Source organism: Protopterus annectens, chromosome 12.part0, assembly GCF_019279795.1.
Source record: "Protopterus annectens isolate FY-2018-M chromosome 12.part0, PAN1.0, whole genome shotgun sequence".
NCBI classification, from domain to species: domain Eukaryota; kingdom Metazoa; phylum Chordata; order Ceratodontiformes; family Protopteridae; genus Protopterus; species Protopterus annectens.
In genome coordinates this window covers 358,689,526-358,709,461 of record NC_056746.1, presented here as the reverse complement: position 1 = coordinate 358,709,461, position 19,936 = coordinate 358,689,526, and positions in this window count along the sequence as shown.

Below are 19,936 nucleotides of genomic sequence, written 5' to 3'. Positions count from 1 at the left end.
CTTGTGTTCCAGCCTTTGTCCTCCACCTAAATACCAGGTTTTGTCCAGATGTCATGCAGTAAGAGGTTGTTAGGTAATGGCCTATCATTATTTAGTGCTGGCATTCCTGCTATCAGTTCAGTGATGCTGTGGACTCCCACACAAATTGTGGGGTGGTGTCCATATATATGAGGGCAACAGCTGGACAAAACATGTGTGACCTTATACAGTCCAGAGGTCAGTGTATGGATAACACTGTTATATGCCCTTGTAAGACATTTTATGGGGAGGGGTATAAAATGTTGTTAACATAGGCTGTTACAACATGTGAGGGATATCAGTAGTAAGACACATTAAGTTATATGGCTGTGCATTTTCATACGTTTCACCATGGGAACAGTGGTGGGTTAGAGCTTACTGTTTTACACACAGTTCTGTTTGTCAGTGTGATAGTGATGTTTTAAGTTAAGCATTGTTATGTAACAAATATATTTACATTGTGACAACTAATACTTTTCCCCTAGGGGTTGAGTACAGAGTGTAATAGGAGGCTGCTGAACTACATCTGTAATTAAGTGGTAATTGTTTTTTATCTTCAAGGCAAGTGTTTTTTTTACTGTTGTACTACTTGAAGGCCTTAGCCCAGACAGCAAAGTATGTTATGATTGTCAGATTACTTTATTGTGTGTTTTGTTTGAGAGCTGCATTAATCCGTTATTATGTATTTCAAACACCTAACTGCTATAAGAAATGGTATAAAAAACTGAAATAGTACACAAATAAACATTTCTATGTATGTAAACTTGTGTGTGGTGTCATGTCCTTTGCATTGTGTGTGGGTATATGTTTCATGCAGTAATTCTCATTTGTAGGAAAGAATCAGACACTGGCCACTTTAAAAGGTGGCAACTGTAGGAATAATGTCTGTTTGATATGCTGTGCACCCTCTATATATACTCTTTTTAGACATCTCTATAAGTAGTTATATATTTATATGTGTATGTATGTGTAGATATATATATATAATATATATATATATATATATATATATATATATATATATATATATATATATATATACATATGTATGTATATATGTGTGTGTGTTTATATGTATCATTGGAATGTTTATCACTTCCACATTGTACATTCCCTATGGTAGACCGAGTGTTCTGCATGATATGTTAGAGATATCACCCTGGCATCTCACAGCTAAGATGGCTTACTGTTAACTGGTTTTGGCTATGTTGTGCAGGGTCCTGGGTTCAAGGTTGCAAGTGCTGGTTATTGTGCTGCAAGGCAGACTTGTTCAACTGTGGAGGAAGAGATAATAGCAATAATTACAAGAGATCCTTATTCTGGGCCCCTTCCCCCCCATTAACAGTGCCTTTGGTCAGATGTTTTGCAGTGAGAGGTTCAGAGTGTGGATCCAATGTGCAAATGCAATACATGCACATATATATATATATATATATATATATATATATATATATATATATATACACACACACACACACACTCACACACACACACACACACACACACACACACACACACACACATATATATATATATATATATATATATATATATATATATATATATATATATATACACACACACACACATATATATATATATATATATATATATATATATATATATATATATATATATATATATATACATTTTCCCTACTGTTGAATGACTGTGCTGCATTCTATGTTTGGGAAAACATCACATTTATGTACAGCTCAAATGACTTACTGATAAATCACTGTGGGTATGGTGTGCAGGGTCCTGGGTTTGAGACTTGCAAGGGCTGATTATTTTGTTGTTGGGTAGTACAAGGGCTGTCAGGTACATACTGATTAAGGCTCTTTTTAAGCAGTTATAAGCGGGTTTGCGTGGGTATGCACAACGGTAAGCAATGCTAACTTCCAATTATATATGCTTACAGACAGCCTGACAGTGCTTAATCTGTGTAGCCATTGCTTGCCGCTGTACAAACAGGCTTAAACCCACTTACTACTGCTTAAAAGTGCTTACTCCCACTTACCCTCATGCTAATTTATTTAAAAGAAAAGAAAAAGGGGTGATAGGAAAGTGGTGAAAAAGGAGGCACGCAGAGGGAAAAACAATAGGGAAAGTAGCTAGGGATGTGCAGGATGGGTGTAGAGAAGGCCAATAACTGTCAACTTCTTCTACAGCAACAGCTATGCATATGTGCTGAATTTGGAGGTAGATTTAGACACTCAAACCCCTGAGAGAGAGGTGAGGACAACAATAATGTGTTGTGAAGCCAATTAGACCAGATTACATGTGTTCAGTGTACACGTGTACAAAATGGAAGCTATGTATGGGGTGAAATTTTTTTTTTGGGAACAGATTGCCCTTTTTTTTTAAGGTGAGAGTGGGATGTTGGGGAAGGATGGTAGGTATATTTGGGTAGGTAGGTTGGGTAGGAAAACAGACAAGACAGACAAGACAGCATACAGAAGCAGTATATGACACATGTGGGGGTAAACATCTTGGATGGGGATGGGTGTTTGGAAATCAGATGCCCATGAGCCCCCAAATGGAAACAGTGGGACTGAGGTCCCAACCCATGGGGAGTCACCACTGCAACTTCACGGCCCTGAAGGTGGCTGTGCTGGGGGCTGAGCAGGAGGGGCAGGCTGACCCTCTAAATGCACCAGGCTGACCCTCTAAATGCATCATGTGGCCCTCAAGCTGGGGTAGCAGATCTCCAAACTCCCTTCAGAGCTCGCTATTCACCAATCCCCAGACCTAACTTTGGGTGACAGGATCCTGTCTGTGCCCGCTCCTGGTGGGGGGTGAGACCCATCCCCTGAGGCGGTTCCACCTGAAGGTGATGCAGGACCAGTGGACGAGGATGTCCCAGGGTGGGTCTCAGGCATGCTGGGACCCGGTGCTATGGCTAGATGAGGTAGGACAGGTGGGTCTGCTGGGGCCGGCCTTTCCATATGTGCTATGGTGTTGCAGTTTTAAAATATATGTGCATTAGTAATAGTCAACGCAATCTAGGATTAGTTATAACAGCATATACAGATATTTCCATTAACCCAAAGCAGCAGATTTGGAACAGTTGCATAGAAAACAGAACACATGCATATATGGAACCACAGTGGCCATTACAATGGCATGCAGGTTACATTGATAGTAACAGGCCACCAATGATAATATTTCAACATGGAACATTAATAGAAACACGTTTCAATATTTATTGAACAATAGGACATATGTCCCAACAGTAGGTTTGGTGTAAACATATCCATTGATTTGTGTATTTAGATTATTGTTGCAGATATGGTGGGGGGGGAGATGTCAATTAACAACTTATATATCCTTGTACTACTCACAACTTTAATGATCATTGCTCTAATCATTAAAGTACAGGTATTATTAAAATACCCTATGGCTTTGGTTTGGGTAGTGGTATGTTTGTACACAGTGTATACTTCAACTGTCATATAGCTAAATTCTTACATCTCTTACCTGGTAGACCTGTGGAGGGGAATGTTTGCTAACACTACCTGACTGTTTCTATACATATTCCCAGATTCAAAGTTAATATTATGCACATACCTCTCAAGCTCTGAATGCACACACTCTGGACAAAGCTTGACAACATGGGGGTACAAACAGGGACATGTGTTGAATATTGCTGTCATAAATTTGGAGAGTTGCATGAGTGACAGGATTTGTTTTAATATACATTTTCTGAAGGTTTTGAGGTCTGAAAATCAAATGTATGTCATTATTTTGTGACTACAATTCTAAGATCATCCCACTGATTTGCCAGGGGGACAGAGGAACAGGCAGAAAATATGAGCTAATTATCTGGACATTCTGAAAAATCTGTACAGTTGTGAGGTATGATTATGCATTCAGCTTAATACCACTCCCAGGTTTCGAACCATGGCTGTGTCTGCTAAAAATACAACAATTTAAGTCATAGTAGAGTGTGCTATATGGATATTGCTGTCTATTTCTTCACTGTTTTCTGTCTAAGTCTCTCTTGGTTGTACAGTCTGATCTTGTAATTACAACAGTCTTACACAGACATTCCTACACATATTTTTATGTAGCACAGTGTGAGAAACAGTGCCTTATATCAGAGCTTTGGCCAGCTAACATCTACCTGAAATCAGTTGGATGTATAAGTGAATTTAAGTACACTTTTATCTGCTCTTTTGCATATAGTACTGTATTTAATTTATTTATTTGTGTTTTTCACTGAATATTAACTCAACTGAAGTTGTAGCTGTCTCTCTACAGTTAGTTCCCCACCTACCCTCCCTGTTCTTGTTTTGGTATTAATGTTGATGGCTTTGAAATTGCCTGCCCCTCTTGTAGATTTGTATTTGGATACTCCTTTTGGGCCCATCTCATTTGCTCACTCAACTGAGTGCAGTGACATCATATTCTGATTTCAGGCCCTCCTACTGTGTACAAAGAGAGCATTTGGGAAGGACAAACCCCCTGTAGCCTCTTAATCCTGCTCTGTTCCTTCCCTCAAAAAAAAAAAAAAAAATATATATATATATATATATATATATATATATATTATATAAAAAATATAGATATACATATCTTATTCATCTGCTCTTACTGTAACTGTCTTAGTTGCTCTTCTGCGTGCTATCTGTTCAGTCACTCTTACTCTGCACTTATTACTGCTTGTTAGTAGCCTTCTAATTTACTGCCTTCTGCACTTGGTTTTTAGTCATTTGTTAATTTAATTGCATTTATTTGAACTGTATTTGCCGTAGTGTTGCTACACGCTTGGTTGTGCTGGCCTGCACTACAATTTGAATTGTATTTACCGCTGTTTTAGCTGCTTTTCTGTAACAAAAAAAAAATTCTAAGCTTGTTTCCTGCCTTTCCTGTAACTAGTCAAGTCCAGATACAGACTTGCTGTATCCAGGACTGTTGGTAAGCTTCTGAGCCCCCCCAAGCCTTTCTGTGTTGGAGGGAAGCCTGCTAGCTTATCAGTGGCAGTGGTAAGCACTAGGTAGCCTATATACCATAGGAAGAGTGGGTTTTGGCCCTGAAATTGTAGTTCATTGACCATTTGGGCAGTTTTTCCATCTCTTTCTACTTACTGGTTAAAAGCCCATTTTGCGTTTGGTCCCCGCCTTTCCTGTAACTAGTGTAATCCAGGTACAGATTTGCTGTATCCAAGACCGTTGGTAAGCTTCTGAGCCCCCCAAGCCCTTCTGTGTTGGAGAGAAGCCTTTTAGCTTATCAGTGGAAGTGGTAAGCACTAGGTAACCTATCTACCACAGGAGGAGTGGTTTCTGGCCCAGAAATTGTAGTTTATTGGCCGTTTGGTAAGCTTTTCCATCTCTTTCAACCTTCTGATTTAAAAGCCTGTGTTTGCACTTGTTTCATGCCTTTCCTGGTACTAGTTTAGTCCAGGTACAGATTTGCTGCATCCAGGACTCTTTGTAAGCTTCTGAGCCCCCAAAGCCTTTCCATGTTGGAGGGAAGCCTTCTAGCTTATCAACGGGAGTGGTAAGCATCAGGTAACCTATCTATTACAAGAGGAGTGGTCCCTGGCCCAGAAATTGTAGCTATTGGCTGTTTGAGCAGTTTGTTTCCATCTCTTTCAACTTTCTGGTTTGAAAGCCGCACTTGTGCCTGTTTCCCGCCTCTCCTATAACTAGCCTAGTCCGGTTACAGAGTTGCTGTATCCAGGATTGTTAGTAAGATTCTGAGCCCCCAAGCCTTTCTGTGTTGGAGGAAAGCCTTCTAGCTTATCAGTGGGAGTGGTAAGCACTAGGTAGCCTATCCTCCATGGGAAGAGTGAGTTTTGGATCAGAAAATGTAGTTTATTTGGCCGTTTGGTCAGTTTTCCATCTCTCTCAACTTGCTGGCTTAAAAGCCTATGTTTGTACTTGTTCCCCACCTTTCCTGAAACCAGTCTAGTCAAGGTATAGATTTGCTGTATTCCAGGACTCTTTGTAAGCTTCTGAGCCCCTCAAGCCTTTCTGTGTTGGAGGGAAGTCGTCTAGCTTATCAGTGGGAGTGGTAAGCATTAGGTAGCCTATCTACCACAAGAGGAGTGGTCCCTGGCCCAGAAATTGTAACTATTGGCCGTTTGGGTATTTTTTTCCATCTCTTTCAATGTTCTGGTTTAAAAGCTGCACTTGCACTTGTTTCCCACCTTTCCTGTAACTAGCCTAGTCCAGATACAGAGTTGCTGTATCCAGGACTGTTGGTAAGCTTCTGAGCCCCACAAGCCTTTCTGTGTTGTAGGAAAGTCTTCTAGCTTATCAGTGGGAGTGGTAAGCACTAGGTAGCCTGTCTACCATGAAAGGAGAGGTTCTTAGCCAAGAAATTGTAGTTTATTGACCATTTGGACAGTCTGTCCATCTCTTTCAACTTTCTGGTTTAAAAGACCACATCTGCGCTTGTTTCCCATCTTTCCTATAACTAACCTACTGGGTAGTACTAGAAAGCCTTAAAATGATACAAGCCTTCTAGCTTAGGAGAGAGACTTTGGAGTGATTAACTATCAGTTTTCTGTACTTTCTTGCTGTATTTAACTGTTTTCCACCTAAATGCAGATTTTCCAGCATTTATTGTGATTTAAAAGCTTATTTTTTTCACATATTGTACTAATTTGACTGCCTGCACTTTTAAAAAGTTGTTTTTGTTTAAATAATTTGTTTAACTGTTGTAGGCTACACACTAAAGTGCGATAGCCTTTTCTGATCGTTTGTAGTCGTTTAAAGCTGTTTTAAGTTTATTTTTTTACTGTTTTTGCCTTATCTTTACAAAAAAACAAAAAAAAAAAAAAAACAATTCCTTGTTTCACGCCTTTCTAAGCTAGTATAGTCCAGTTTTCAGGCTAGTGCTGAATTCAGGGCTGTGATACTAGTTTCTGAGTTGCCCATACCTTACTTGGATAGAAGGAAGTTTCTCTGTTCATCTGTGAGAGAGGGGAGCTTTGAGCAACCTGTCTGTCCCTGGAGGAGTGGTTCCAGCCCAGAAGTTAGTAGTTTATTGACCATTTTGGGATAATTTCTATCTCTTTCATTTTCTACTATAAAAAATTCATTTGCACAGTTTTGCACACCGGGAAGTGCCGGTTAGCTGCGGTTAAATTATTCCCGGCTCCACCACTAAGTATCCTCTTCAGTTTTTCCCTTGAAACTAGCCTAACTCTCAACCTAAGCACTCAAAAAGCATCTTACAGCCCAGCACTTGCTCAGACCTAATAGCAAGCACTAATATACCCTGACACTGATTGCCCATGAGGGCAAGGCTCTTTATTCACCCCTCACTAACCAAGCGACTAAGCAGCTCACCCTACTATTCAGGCATGACCAAAGGGCAACTTCAGGTGCACTCTCCAGTCCAGCTAGTGAATCTGGGTATCCTGAGGCAATGTTACAACTGCCTCATGTACACAGACAACCCTCTTTTCCTACCACAAAACATTAACATATGCGAGAGATGCAATTATACAACCAAACTGGAAGCTAAGCTGTCTCTACCCAAGACTTGAACAGACAGTCAAGAGGAGAAGGTTAACACTTGCACCACAACTCCAGCCGCACACAGACCTACTAAAACAGCACTGGCAAAAAATACACATAAATACACAAAATCATACTTGGAGGCTCTAAATAAAAACCTGCAAAAGCATCAGAGACCTCCAAAGCAGACACCCAAAAAACCTGCACTTCCTGTCACAAACCAGACAACTCATAAAACACAAAATCAGTGTGCCACACAATCACAGCCCTTAAGGTGAAATAACATACCTAACACACTAGTAATAGGTGACTCTATAGTCAGGCACACTGATGTCCCACTCACTAGACTGGACAAGCAGAAGGTTACTGTTAGCTGCCTGTTGGGAGCCAGAATCCGCTACATAACACAAGCACTCAGGTCACTCGAGAACAAGTACAAATATGACTCTTTCATTGTTCATGTTGGGGTGAATGACCTGAGATGTACCTCCCTGGACTACATGAAAAGAGACATGGAAGAGCTCTCTGATCATATAGCCCAGGCTGGTATGACCCTGACCCTGAGTAGCATCCTACCCTCACCAAGAATGATACCTCAGTATAAAGAAAAAAAATGATCAATTTCAACAATTGGCTAAGCTTCTGGTGTCATTCAAAGGGGATCCAGTGTCTGTCAGCCTGGACGACATGCTCGACAAGCCGCATTGCTTTGCAAGAGATGGCTTGCACCTGTCACCCCTAGGCTTTTGAATACTGGCCAAGGCTCTTGCTGCCCCCATAGTGCCTTTTCTAGGCAAGGCTCAAAAGTCAAACCCACCTCTGTAAACAGCACAATTAACAAAAAGCTGAGGGTTATGCTACTCAACGCCTAGAGTTTAAATCTCAAAATGCACATGCTCGAAGCACTCCTCAGTATGGAGAACATCGACATCTGTGCAGTAACTGAAACCTGGTTCAAGGCTCCAGAGAGCACCCCAGCACTACCGGGCTACAACTCATACCACACATTTCGGTCACAGAACACAGACTGAAACACAAAAGGAGGGGGTGTATCCATATTCATCAAGGATACCTACACCTCCAGGTTAGTGGCGCAGCATGATACCTCTGAGATCATCCATGTGCAACTAACATCGGGCAAATCTGCAATGCAAATTGTGGTCTACTACAGATCACCCTCCATGACCTAGGACCACCACTCTACCTTTCTGGAGACACTGGAAAACATGAAGATCCTACCAAACACCCTGATATTGGGCAATTTCAATTACCCTACCATTCACTGGGAAAACTACTCGAGTACAAATTCCCAGGCCCAGTGCTTCCTGGAATTCATCAACTCAAAAACCCTGGATCAGCTGGTAAACTCCCCTACCAGAGGTGAAAACATATTGGACCTGGTCATCACCAACATGGACGACAGGTGTGACACACAGGAAGTTAACCCGTCACTGGTTAGATCAGACCATAAACTAATCACTCTGGATGTCCACACCTCACCACCACCTCCAACTAAGGAAACTACAGTAAAAACCTTTTCTAAAGCAAACTTCACCTTACTTAAGACAGGGGTGGTAGGTTTCACAGCCCCCACACTAAAGGATAACGCTGACCAAGATGCAGAAACCTTTACAAATGCACTCTATGAGCACCTACAAGGATGCATGGATCGTGCCATCCCTAGCAAAACCAAGACTCACTCCTCTAAGAAAAGGAAACCAGTTTGGTGGACCCCTGCAATAAACAGGCTATACAATAGAAGGAGGAAACTAGTTCAGAAAAAAAGCAAATCCCAAGAAGGAAAGACATCCCTGATCAGTATCAGTAAGAAACTGAGGTCCCTCATGAAATCATCCAAGGCTAACTTCAAAAGAGAAATAGCCAAGGATTCAAAAGATAACCACAAAGCCTTCTTTAGCTATGTTAAGAATCTAAGTGGCAACTCACAGATATGTACTGAACTAGTGAAAAATAGCACAACATATACTGAACCTACTGATATTGCTAACATCCTGGCAGATAGATTCAGTGCAAACTTCACCCCCCTCTCACCTCCAAAAGGGCCCACAACAATACCGGAAAAGTGTAGTGTCCCACAAATCACAGACGCACAGGTGAAAACAGCCCTTTCAAAAGCCAAAAACACAGCGTCAATGGGACCAGATGGTGTCCCAGTCTGCATCTTGCACAAACTACAGAATGAATTAACCCCCCACGTAAACACACTGTTCAACCTCAGCCACTCCACAGGCTATGTGCCCATAGAATGGTGCACAGCAATGGTTATTTCTCTCCACAAAGGAGGGACCACAACTGACCCTGGTAACTATCGCCCCATAAGCCTGACTAGCCTGGTCTGTAAGGCTATGGAGGGCATCATCATGGAACTCATTAACAAAGACATTGGGAACCTCCAAACACTTGACCTGACCCAGCTCGGCTTTGTTAAGGGCAGATCATGCCTACTAAATCTGGTTGACTTCTTAGAGACAGTGAACAAGGCCATAAACGAGGGAAAGTTGGTTCACACAGCCTATCTTGACCTCGTCAAGTCTTTTGACACCATTCCCCACTCAGGTATTACAGAAAAACTCACCAGCCTTAACATAAACCCCTACCTCATGAGATGGGCTGCCAACTGGCTTACAGACAGAACTCACTTGTTAAGAATATCAGGCTCCAGGTCCGACTCTAAACCATTCACAAGTGGTGTCCCACAAGGCTCGGTCCTGGGACCCCTACTGTTCGCCATATACTTCTCAGAAGTACAGACAAGCACAGGAGGACTATGGCTAACCAAGTTTGCTGATGACTGCAAACTGGGAGCCATAATTGACTCTCCGGCTGGCACGGACATCTTCCAAAAGGGCCTTACTGAGACAGACACCTGGTGTCAAAGTTATGGTCTCAAGCTAAATGCCAAAAAATGCATAGTCATCCCATTTGGGAAAAACAAAACACCCACGAATTACCACATAGGTGGCAGCCCCCTTAACACAGAAGAGGTAATAAGAGATTTGGGGACCCAGGTAGATAGTAATCTCTCCTTTGACAATCATGCTGCCAAAGTAGTTAGGAAATCCTTCTATATGGCCCATCTAATTACTAAAGCAATCGCATCTAGAAATAAAGAGGTTATAGTGCCCCTCTACTCGTCACTCATTAGACCCATCATAGAGTACAATGCCCCATTTGGGATGTACCTAACAAGACACTTCCAACAGCTGGAAAGACCACAAAAGTACCTCACCAAGAGGATTACTGGTTTCAAACATATGTCCTATGCAGCCCGACTGAAAAAACTCCGTCTGTACTCAGTGGCATATCGCTTACTCAGAGGTGATCTCTGCTTGACTTACAAAGCCATGTCCAACTCAGAATTGATTGACATGCTCCACCTAAAGAAATCCAAGTCACTGTGAGCCACGCAGTCTAGTGAGCTAAACCTCACCACAACAATAAATAGAACATGCTGGAGGGATAGATTCCTGTCACAGAGACTCCCCATGCTTTGGAACAAAATTCCAAATTACATCAGGCAGAGCCCTTCACTAACACTTTTCAAGAGAAATCTTGACGAGTGGATGGGTAACAGAAAATACACCCCTGAGATCACTTCATTGGCTCTGCTTGACAGAGGATCAGTTAATTAATCAATGGGGTGGCAAAAGCCGACACACTCTGGCTAGTCTTATAAATGCCCTCAGGCAGATAGCCTATTACCTACCTATGAACCTATGACACAACAGTACTATTCTGATATCAAATGTTACTGAATGCTACATATCAGGCCATACTATACCAGAGTAAACACTACCAGTCCAGGATTTAAATCTTTATTGGCAGGCACAGTTTTCTTATTTAATAGACCTGTGAAGGGAATGTTTGTTAACACTACTTGACTCTTTCTACACATATTCCCAGATTCCAGTTAATATTATGCACATACCTCTCAATCTCTTAATGCACACACTCTGGACAAAGATTGACAACATGGAGCTATAAATAGGGACATGTTTTGAATATTGCTGTCATAAACCTGGAGAGTTGCACGATTGACAGGATTTGTTTTAATATACATTTTCTGAAGGTCTTGAGGTCTGAAAATCAAATGTTATGTCAGTATTTCATGACTACACTTCTGAGATCATCCCACTGATTTGCCAGGGGGACAGAGGAACAGGCAGAAAATATGAGCCAATTATCTGGACATTTTGAAAAATCTGTACAGTTGAGAGGTATGATTATGCATACAGCTTACTACCACTCCAAGGATTAGGACCATAGCTGTGTCTGCAAAACATACAACAATGTAAGTCACAGTAGTGTGCTATTTGGATATTGCTGTCTATCTCTTCAGTGTTTTCTAAGTATCTTTTGGTTGTACAATCTGATCTTGTATTTACAATAGTTTTATACCGACATTCCTAGACATTTCTTTTTTGTAGCACAGTGTGGGTAACAGTGGTTAATACATTACTATTCAGAGAATGCAACAATGAATGCCATACAATACAAGAGTAAATACAACCAGTCCAGGATATAAAGCTTTATTTCCAGGCATTTACAGTTTTATTTAAATATGACCTATATGGGAATATTACTGTCATATTGTCTGGTTTATTCAGTACAACCCATACAACAGTGTTATACTGCCAGATGACTTTCTACTACTTCCCATTTATTTGGTATGACTACTACAAGCAGGATTGTTACTCACCAGCCTCGCAATGCAGCCTTTGCAGCCTACTTGCATGGGCTTCCTGATTCACAGCCCACTCAGCTGCAGCTGTAAAGGAAATAGAGACATATTTAGGCATACCTATCCATCACATACACACACTGGACTTTAGTAAACAGTAATGTTATGACTACTTACATACTGCTGGGACATCACCTTTCTGCCTTGCTTCCTGGACCCACTCATCCAAGACCTCCCTCTTTCTCTGCTTCAAGTCAGCATAGTGGTGCCTGACCTGCTCACCAGTCCGAGGGATACCGGTGGCACTGGTGAGGTCATGGGTGAGACGGTCCTAGGCTTCTGCTTTATATTGGGAGCCCTGTTACTGGCTCTGAAGCAGTCTCTCATTATGTTTTTTTACCAGGAGTCCTACCATGACCTTGGACTCCTGTATACCCCAGTGCTGTGCCTGGAAGCACAATCCCTCTTCAACTCCTGCCATCTTGCCTACAGTGGGAAGCTGCAACCAGTTATGAGCTGTATTCCTGTCCTTGGGCCGGACGATTTCCCGCCCTTTGCCATGATTGGATGGTTTAGAATATGCTGAGCTAAGCTAAGCTATGGGCAAACCTGCTTAGCTGAGGTTGGCATTGCTTAAAGGGACAGGTTCAGCACTCCTTACCAATGGGCAAATCCACCTAGCTGGGCTACTCATTGCTTAGCAGTCATATTTACACAGTGCTTACACCTGATAAGCAGAGCTGTGCAGTGCTTACATTGCTTATTTTTCATTTTTCTTTTATTTATTTTTTATTTTATTTTTATTTTACATTTGTTGACCGGGCTAGTCCTACTGGATGCATGTCCATTTTCAGCGGAGGCCCGGGGAGAAAAGCTCCAAGGGTAAGCAGATACAGCATTACATAATACCAGCATTACATATTACAAACAGACTATTTACAGAGATTACATAAGTAAGCAAGTTAAACAAGTTCCACAGGTTAGAGTTAATCCTGAGCGCAAGTCAGGATTAAATTAAATTACACAGTAAACTGTTAACAGACTTTTACACATTCTAGAGAGAGTTAGCCAGGCTTGATACATTGACATAGCCAGTTAAGTGACAAATGTTGTTTGAGTCTAGTTTTAAATTGACCTAATGTGGAAAGTAAGGTAATATCAGCTGGAAGATAGTTCCAGGATCTACTTACAGAGTTTGCAAAGAGAGAGTCACCGGCTGTGTTATTAATTTTGTTAGTCTGAATTAGTAGTTTGTTAGAGGATTGAAGCGGTCTAGGATTGTTATAGGGGGTGATAATATTTTTAAGTGCAGGCGTATTGCCTGGATTATAGAGGATTTTATAGGCCATAATCAGTTGGTTATACTGGATTAGGCTGGGTAGTTCAAGCCACCCAAGCTGATTTAGATTGATGCAATGATGTGTACTAAAAAGCAGCCCAGCGACAATCCTGGAAATGTGGTTGTAGCAAATTGAGAGTTTATTAAGGATAGTCTTGTTTAAATTCGAGAGTAGACGGGATGCATACAGAAGGGTTGAAAGTAGGTGAGAGCGAGCAATGACAATTTTACCTGGAGGGGTTAGGAAGGCTTTTATTCTGTAAAGTGACCCTAGTTTTTTATTGATGGTTTTGATAGTTTGGTTAACATGTAGGTCGAATTTTAGATTATTGTCTATGATGACACCTAATAGTTTTGTAGAGGGGTCAGGGGAGATTATTGTGCCATCATCTGAATTTATGGTAAAGGTGAAAGTGGTAGACTTACGTGTTGGTGAAAATAACAGCATTTTAGTTTTTTTGGGATTTAGGATCAGACAATGTTCAGAAAGCCAGTTTTCTATTGTATTAAAGGTGGTCTGGGTAGCTGACCATAACTCTATTGGAGATGTGGCTGAGCAAATCAGAGTAGAGTCATCAGCATATTGGATACAGCTGACTTTTGGGATGACAGTATAAAGGTCGTTAATGAAGATGGAGAACAGCAACGGCCCTATTATAGAGCCTTGTGGTACTCCAAGGGTGTTGGGTAGAAGGTTAGAGAGTTTGTTCTGCCAGGGAATAGCTTTCTGTCGACCATTCAGGTAGCATTGAAACCAATGAAGGGGTCTAGTATCTAGACAGAATGTTTGAAGGGTGTGGATTAAAAGTTGGTGATCAACCATATCGAATGCCTTGGAAAGATCCAAGAAGAGTGCTGAGGATATATAATTGTTGCTGCGATTATGGTTTATGGTCTTGGTAAAGGCTAAGAGGGATGAAGTAGTGCTATGATGAGGACGGAAGCCATGTTGAGTGTCTGCCACAAGGTGATTCTGGATTAGGTGGTGCATGAGTTGCCTATGAATACATGTTTCCATAATCTTTGCAAGTGGAGAGAGTATAGCTATTGGCCTATAATTGGAGAATTCAGTAGAGCTGCCTCCTTTGTAAAGTGGGATTACATAGGATATTTTCCAGATGGTGGGAATTTTAGCTTCTACTATGGTTCAATTGATTAGTATTGAGACGGGGTAAGCAATAGCATCAGCTGATTTTTGTAGGTACTCGGCAGGGAGTTGATCAGCAGAAAGTGTAATGGGTTTTCATTTTTTGATCAAGGTGCGGATAAGTGAAGTGGTGACTGGTTGGAAGCTGAATGTGAGTAGGTTTCTAGGGGTGCTACTTTCAGGACCAGGGGAGCTAGGAGGTAGTTGGCTAACTAGGGCTTGAATTGTCTCAGTAAAGAATTGGTTAAAACTGTCAGAAACATCTTCAGGGGTTTTATCAATAGTAGCAGCAGGGATTGGGGTTGAAGTTTGTCCAGGATGTAGTAGATTATTTAAACCTGCCCAAAACTTCTGAGGGTTATTTTGATTTATAGACTATCTGCTGTATGGCATTGATTCATCATTCATTACATATTATACATTTGCTTACTGTCCCTGACATCTCCTAATGTGTTTTCATTAGATTTATTCATGTGTGACTATATTGTATGGGTCACTTGTGTTTATATGGAGATTTCACAACTTTATTAAACTGACACCTCACATCTGGACCTAATGCAGTACTCCGGTTCACAAATATATAGGTTCATAGGTTCATAGGTTGGTACTATGCTATCAGCCCTAGGGCCTATACAAGCCTAGCCATAACAATTCCCTGGCTATTTCTTCCCACACTATTTACTTCCCTGGACCCCTGTCGAGCAGGGTGACTGACATGATCACCAGGGTGAATTTCCTTTTTCCCATCTAATCGTCAAGATTCCTTTTGAAGATGGCCAGAGAGGCGATCTGCTTGACATGTATGGGCAGTCTATTCTAGAGTCTGGGGAGTCTCTGGGTCAGGAACCTATCCCTCCAGCATTTTGTTTATTGTGATGACAAGGTTTAGATCCCTGGAGTGTGTGGCTCTGAGGGATTGGGATTTCTTTAAGTGTAGCACGTCCAACAGCTCTGGGTTTGACATGGCCTTGTATGTTAAGCAGAGATCACCTCTGAATAGAATGATATGCAACAGAGTATAGCTGGAGTTTTTTAAGATGGTCAGCATAGGGTATCTGCTTTAGGCCTGTGATTCTTTTAGTGAGATATTTCTGCGGCCTTTCCAGTTGTTGCAGATGTCTTGAGAGGTATATACCAAATGGGGCATTGTATTCTATAATGGGTCTAATGAGGGATGAGTACAGTGGGACAATGACCTCCTTTTTTCTGGATGAAAAGCCCTTAGTGATGAGGTGTGCCACATAGAAGGATTTCCTGACTGTTGTGGCGATGTGGTTATCGAAGGTGAGACCACTGTCCACCTGTGTCCCTAAGTCTCACATCACACTTTCAGTGTTTAGTGTACTGCCACCTATGTGGTAATTCATGGGTACATGGTTTCTCCCAAAGGGGATAACTATACATTTCTTGGCATTGAGCTTGAGCCCATGGCTCTAGCACCAAGAATCTGTTTCTGCAAGGCCCTTTTGTAGAGGATCCACAACATTTGGGGACTCAGTAATGACTCCCAGTTTGCAGTCATCTGTGAACTTTGTTAGCCAAAGTCCCTTAGTGTTGGCCTGTACTTCAGAGAAGTAGATGCCAAACAAGAGCGGTCCCAGGACTGAACCCTGAGGTACTCCACTTGTCACTTGTCTGGAGCTGGATTTGGAGTCAGCTACTTTTACAGTGTGGGTTCTGTCAGTAAGCCAGTTGGCAACGCATCGAGTGATGTAGGGATTAATGCCCAGCTTAGTAAGTTTATCAATGATTTCAGAGTGGGGAATGGTGTCAAAGGCCTCGGTGAGGTCCAGATAGGCTGTGTGGACCACCTTACCCTTGTCCACAGCTCTGGAGACTGATTCAAAGAAGTCAATCAGGTTCAGAAGACAAGATCGGCCCTTTATGAACCCAAACTGGGTGGGGTCCAGTGTTTGAAGGTTGCCAATGTCTTTGTTTATAAGTTCCATGATAATATGTTCCATGGCCTTGCAGATCAGGCTCATCAGGCTGATGGGGCTGTAGTTCCTGGGTTCCAAGGTGGATTCCCCCCTTGTGGAGTGGGATAACTGTAGCTGTGTGCCACTTAGTGGGCACGAAGCCTGAGGTGAGGGTATGATTAAACATGACACTTAGGTGAGATGCCAGTTCATTTTGTAGTTCATGTAGTACACAGCCCAGGATGTCATCTGGTCCCATGGATGCTGTATTCTTAGCTTTGGAAAGTGCGTTTTTTGCCTGTGTGGCCATTATTACTGGAATTTGGCAATCTCCCCATATTGAGATGGGCCATTTAGGGGGTGAGAGGGGGTGAAGTTGGCACTGAATCGATCTGCCATGATATTGGCAATATCCTTGTGATCAGTATATTTAATGCCATTCTGTTGTAGCTCAGAGCAGATCTGAGCACTGCCATTTAGATTCTTGACATAGTTATAGAATGCCTTGTGGTTGTCTTTGGAATCTTTGGCAATTTTATTTTCATAACTAGCTTTGGAGTATTTTATATTATTTAGTAGGTAATACTAAAAAAATGTTTATGTACTGCTTTCACATGTAAAATGTGAGTTGGTTATAGTGGGGATCAAACCGGGAATGGCTGGTCCCAAAATGTATGCTCTCACCACTACACTATTGCAATACTGCTTATGTTGGATGTCTCTTGCTATTTAACTTCTTGTGCTGCTTAAGCTGGACTAAGCGTAGCTAAGCAACGGGCACACCCACGCAGCTATGTGTAAATTTTATCGCATTTATAAAAAAAAAAAAAGTTTTGTTGTGTTATTTTATCTATACCCTTCAGAATACCCCTGCTAATGCTAAACCTGTTATTTTATCAACTGGCTGCTTTGTGGGGCAATTCTACCTTTGTCTTTGTCCACATTCCTTACTCTGGTGGTTTGGGAGGAGTGCACTATGTGCTTTTGCTACCTGTGTTATCCTAATAACTTTTGGCTTGGTAGCATACCTCTCAACCTCTTAGAGCAAAATATCTGAACAAAGCCTACAATGATGGGGGGACAAATAGGGACATATTTTAAATATTGCTCTTAAAACTTAAAAAGTTGATAGAATAATAGGTTTTACATTAGCATGAATTTTCTGAAGGATGTGTGGAGTCATACACTGAAATGTTTTGTCATTATTTAATGACTTAAATCCTCAGCTATTTGCCAGAAAGGTACACATTTTAGGGGTAACACACCAAAAATATGAGGCAAACATTTCAGCATTCTGCTAAAATCAGAGTTGAGAGGTATGCTTGGTAGGGACGATTGTCCCTTTTGCCTTTGACCACATACTTTTTGTTTTCCTGATGGGCTGGGGGTGTTATGAGCATTCTTGCTCATTTTTAATTGCCAAAAGGCAATTCCAGAGTGCAGGGGGCGTGTGTATTGTGAGAGCTCTCAGACACATCCCCTGTGCTCGTACACGGAACCATGTCCATTTTAGAGCATAGCAGCATGCCTTCATAAATATGAAAGGCGCGCTGCCGTGCTGAACAGGAACGGTCTCTGCCATGCAAGAATAACTTATTCCTGCATGGCTGCTTGCTGAATCCCGGGGAGAGTGTATCCCACATCCTTAAATAAGAACAAAAAAAATCACATGATTGATTCTACCCAATGTCAAATGATTTTCCCTCCAAAAATTCATATGACTAATGAGCCTAAAAAAATCACATGACAACCATCAGCAGCCTAATTAAACAACCAAAAATTCAAAACATATAATACACATATATATGTGTGTATAAATATTATAAAAAACATGTCCCAAACCATGTTATACCCCAGACATTTAATACACTCAAACTTAAAAAAATCATCTATTACAATAAAAATCTCTCTACCTATCTGGTCAATGATTTTAACTTCATCAGTGGTACTATTGAGAGTGACTCATTTAGCCCTAGCCAGTTGTTGTTTCTCAAAACATCTGCCAAAATAACTTCTTCTTTTCAAGGTATAAGGCCCATCGACCCCTCCCCCCCCGTGGGTTACTTTCCAATTTCTCTACTGCCACAAACTTAAATAGATGTTCATCATTATTTTTTATATGCTTATATAATGCATTAGTACATTTATTTTTCCTTATTTCATAAAGATGTTTGTAAATTTGCTCACAGAGTTTATGCTCTGAGTTGCCCACATAAAAACATGGGCATTCCTGGCAAAGTGCCACATAAACACCCCCTATTGTATCACAATTAAATTTCCCTTTTATATCATACTTTCTACCTTTAACCTCTTATGTTTCCCCAACTTGGATGTATTTACAATATTTACATCTTCCACATCTTCCCATGGGTCTAATCCCTATTTTCTTGCATATTTCTTTATGGTATGTTAATAAACACCAGTTCTTATTTAAAATCCATCTCACACATCCACTATCAATAGTGAATGTTGTCACCATAGCTCTATTAAATTCCAAACGACTGTTGTTAGACACACCCTCTAAAGGTGAAACAAACTGACTAGCCTGTCTTCTTCCATTAAATGACAGAGGGTCTCTCTGTCCTTTACCTTGGAGGAGTGGTTGGTATGTGCCATTAATACTTTTTCTACTAACTTCCTCTATAGTTCATATACTAAGGTGTCTGGATATCCCCTCTTACAAAACATATCCAATAAGTTATTACACTCATTCTCAAAATCTTTACCTATATTTATCATACGGCAGCTCTTACCAATAGCCCCTTAACTATTGATCTCTTTTGTTAGTAAGGGCGTGCACTTGTGAAATGCAAAAAGACATTTGAGTAAGTGGGTTTACGATAAATAGTCAAAAGGAATGTCCCTTTTACACATCTAGGTATGCTATACTATCAAAGTCAAATGTGTATGTGAATACCAAAAATTCCATGGTACTGTTCAAATATGATAGAAATTCATGTAGTTTTTCTACAGAGTCATACCACAGGATAAAAATATCACCCAAAAAACAAATGTAAAATTTACATGCTCTGAAGAACTTACTATTATAAACAAAATTGTTTTCCAACTCCAGCATGACTATATTTGCTACTAAACCACCACAAGGGGAGCCCATTGTGATTACCCTCATTTTTGAAAATAGTAGCCACCATCAAATATCATTTTTTTTTAATATTCTGCAGAAGTTCCTCATATACATTAATTTGCACCTGATTGACACTTTTCTAAATAAATATTCAACAAACCATTCAGTACCAATGTCATGTGGAACCACACTCTACAAATCTTTAATATCTACTGTAACAAAAATATCAGTCTCATAGAATACGGTGCTATTCA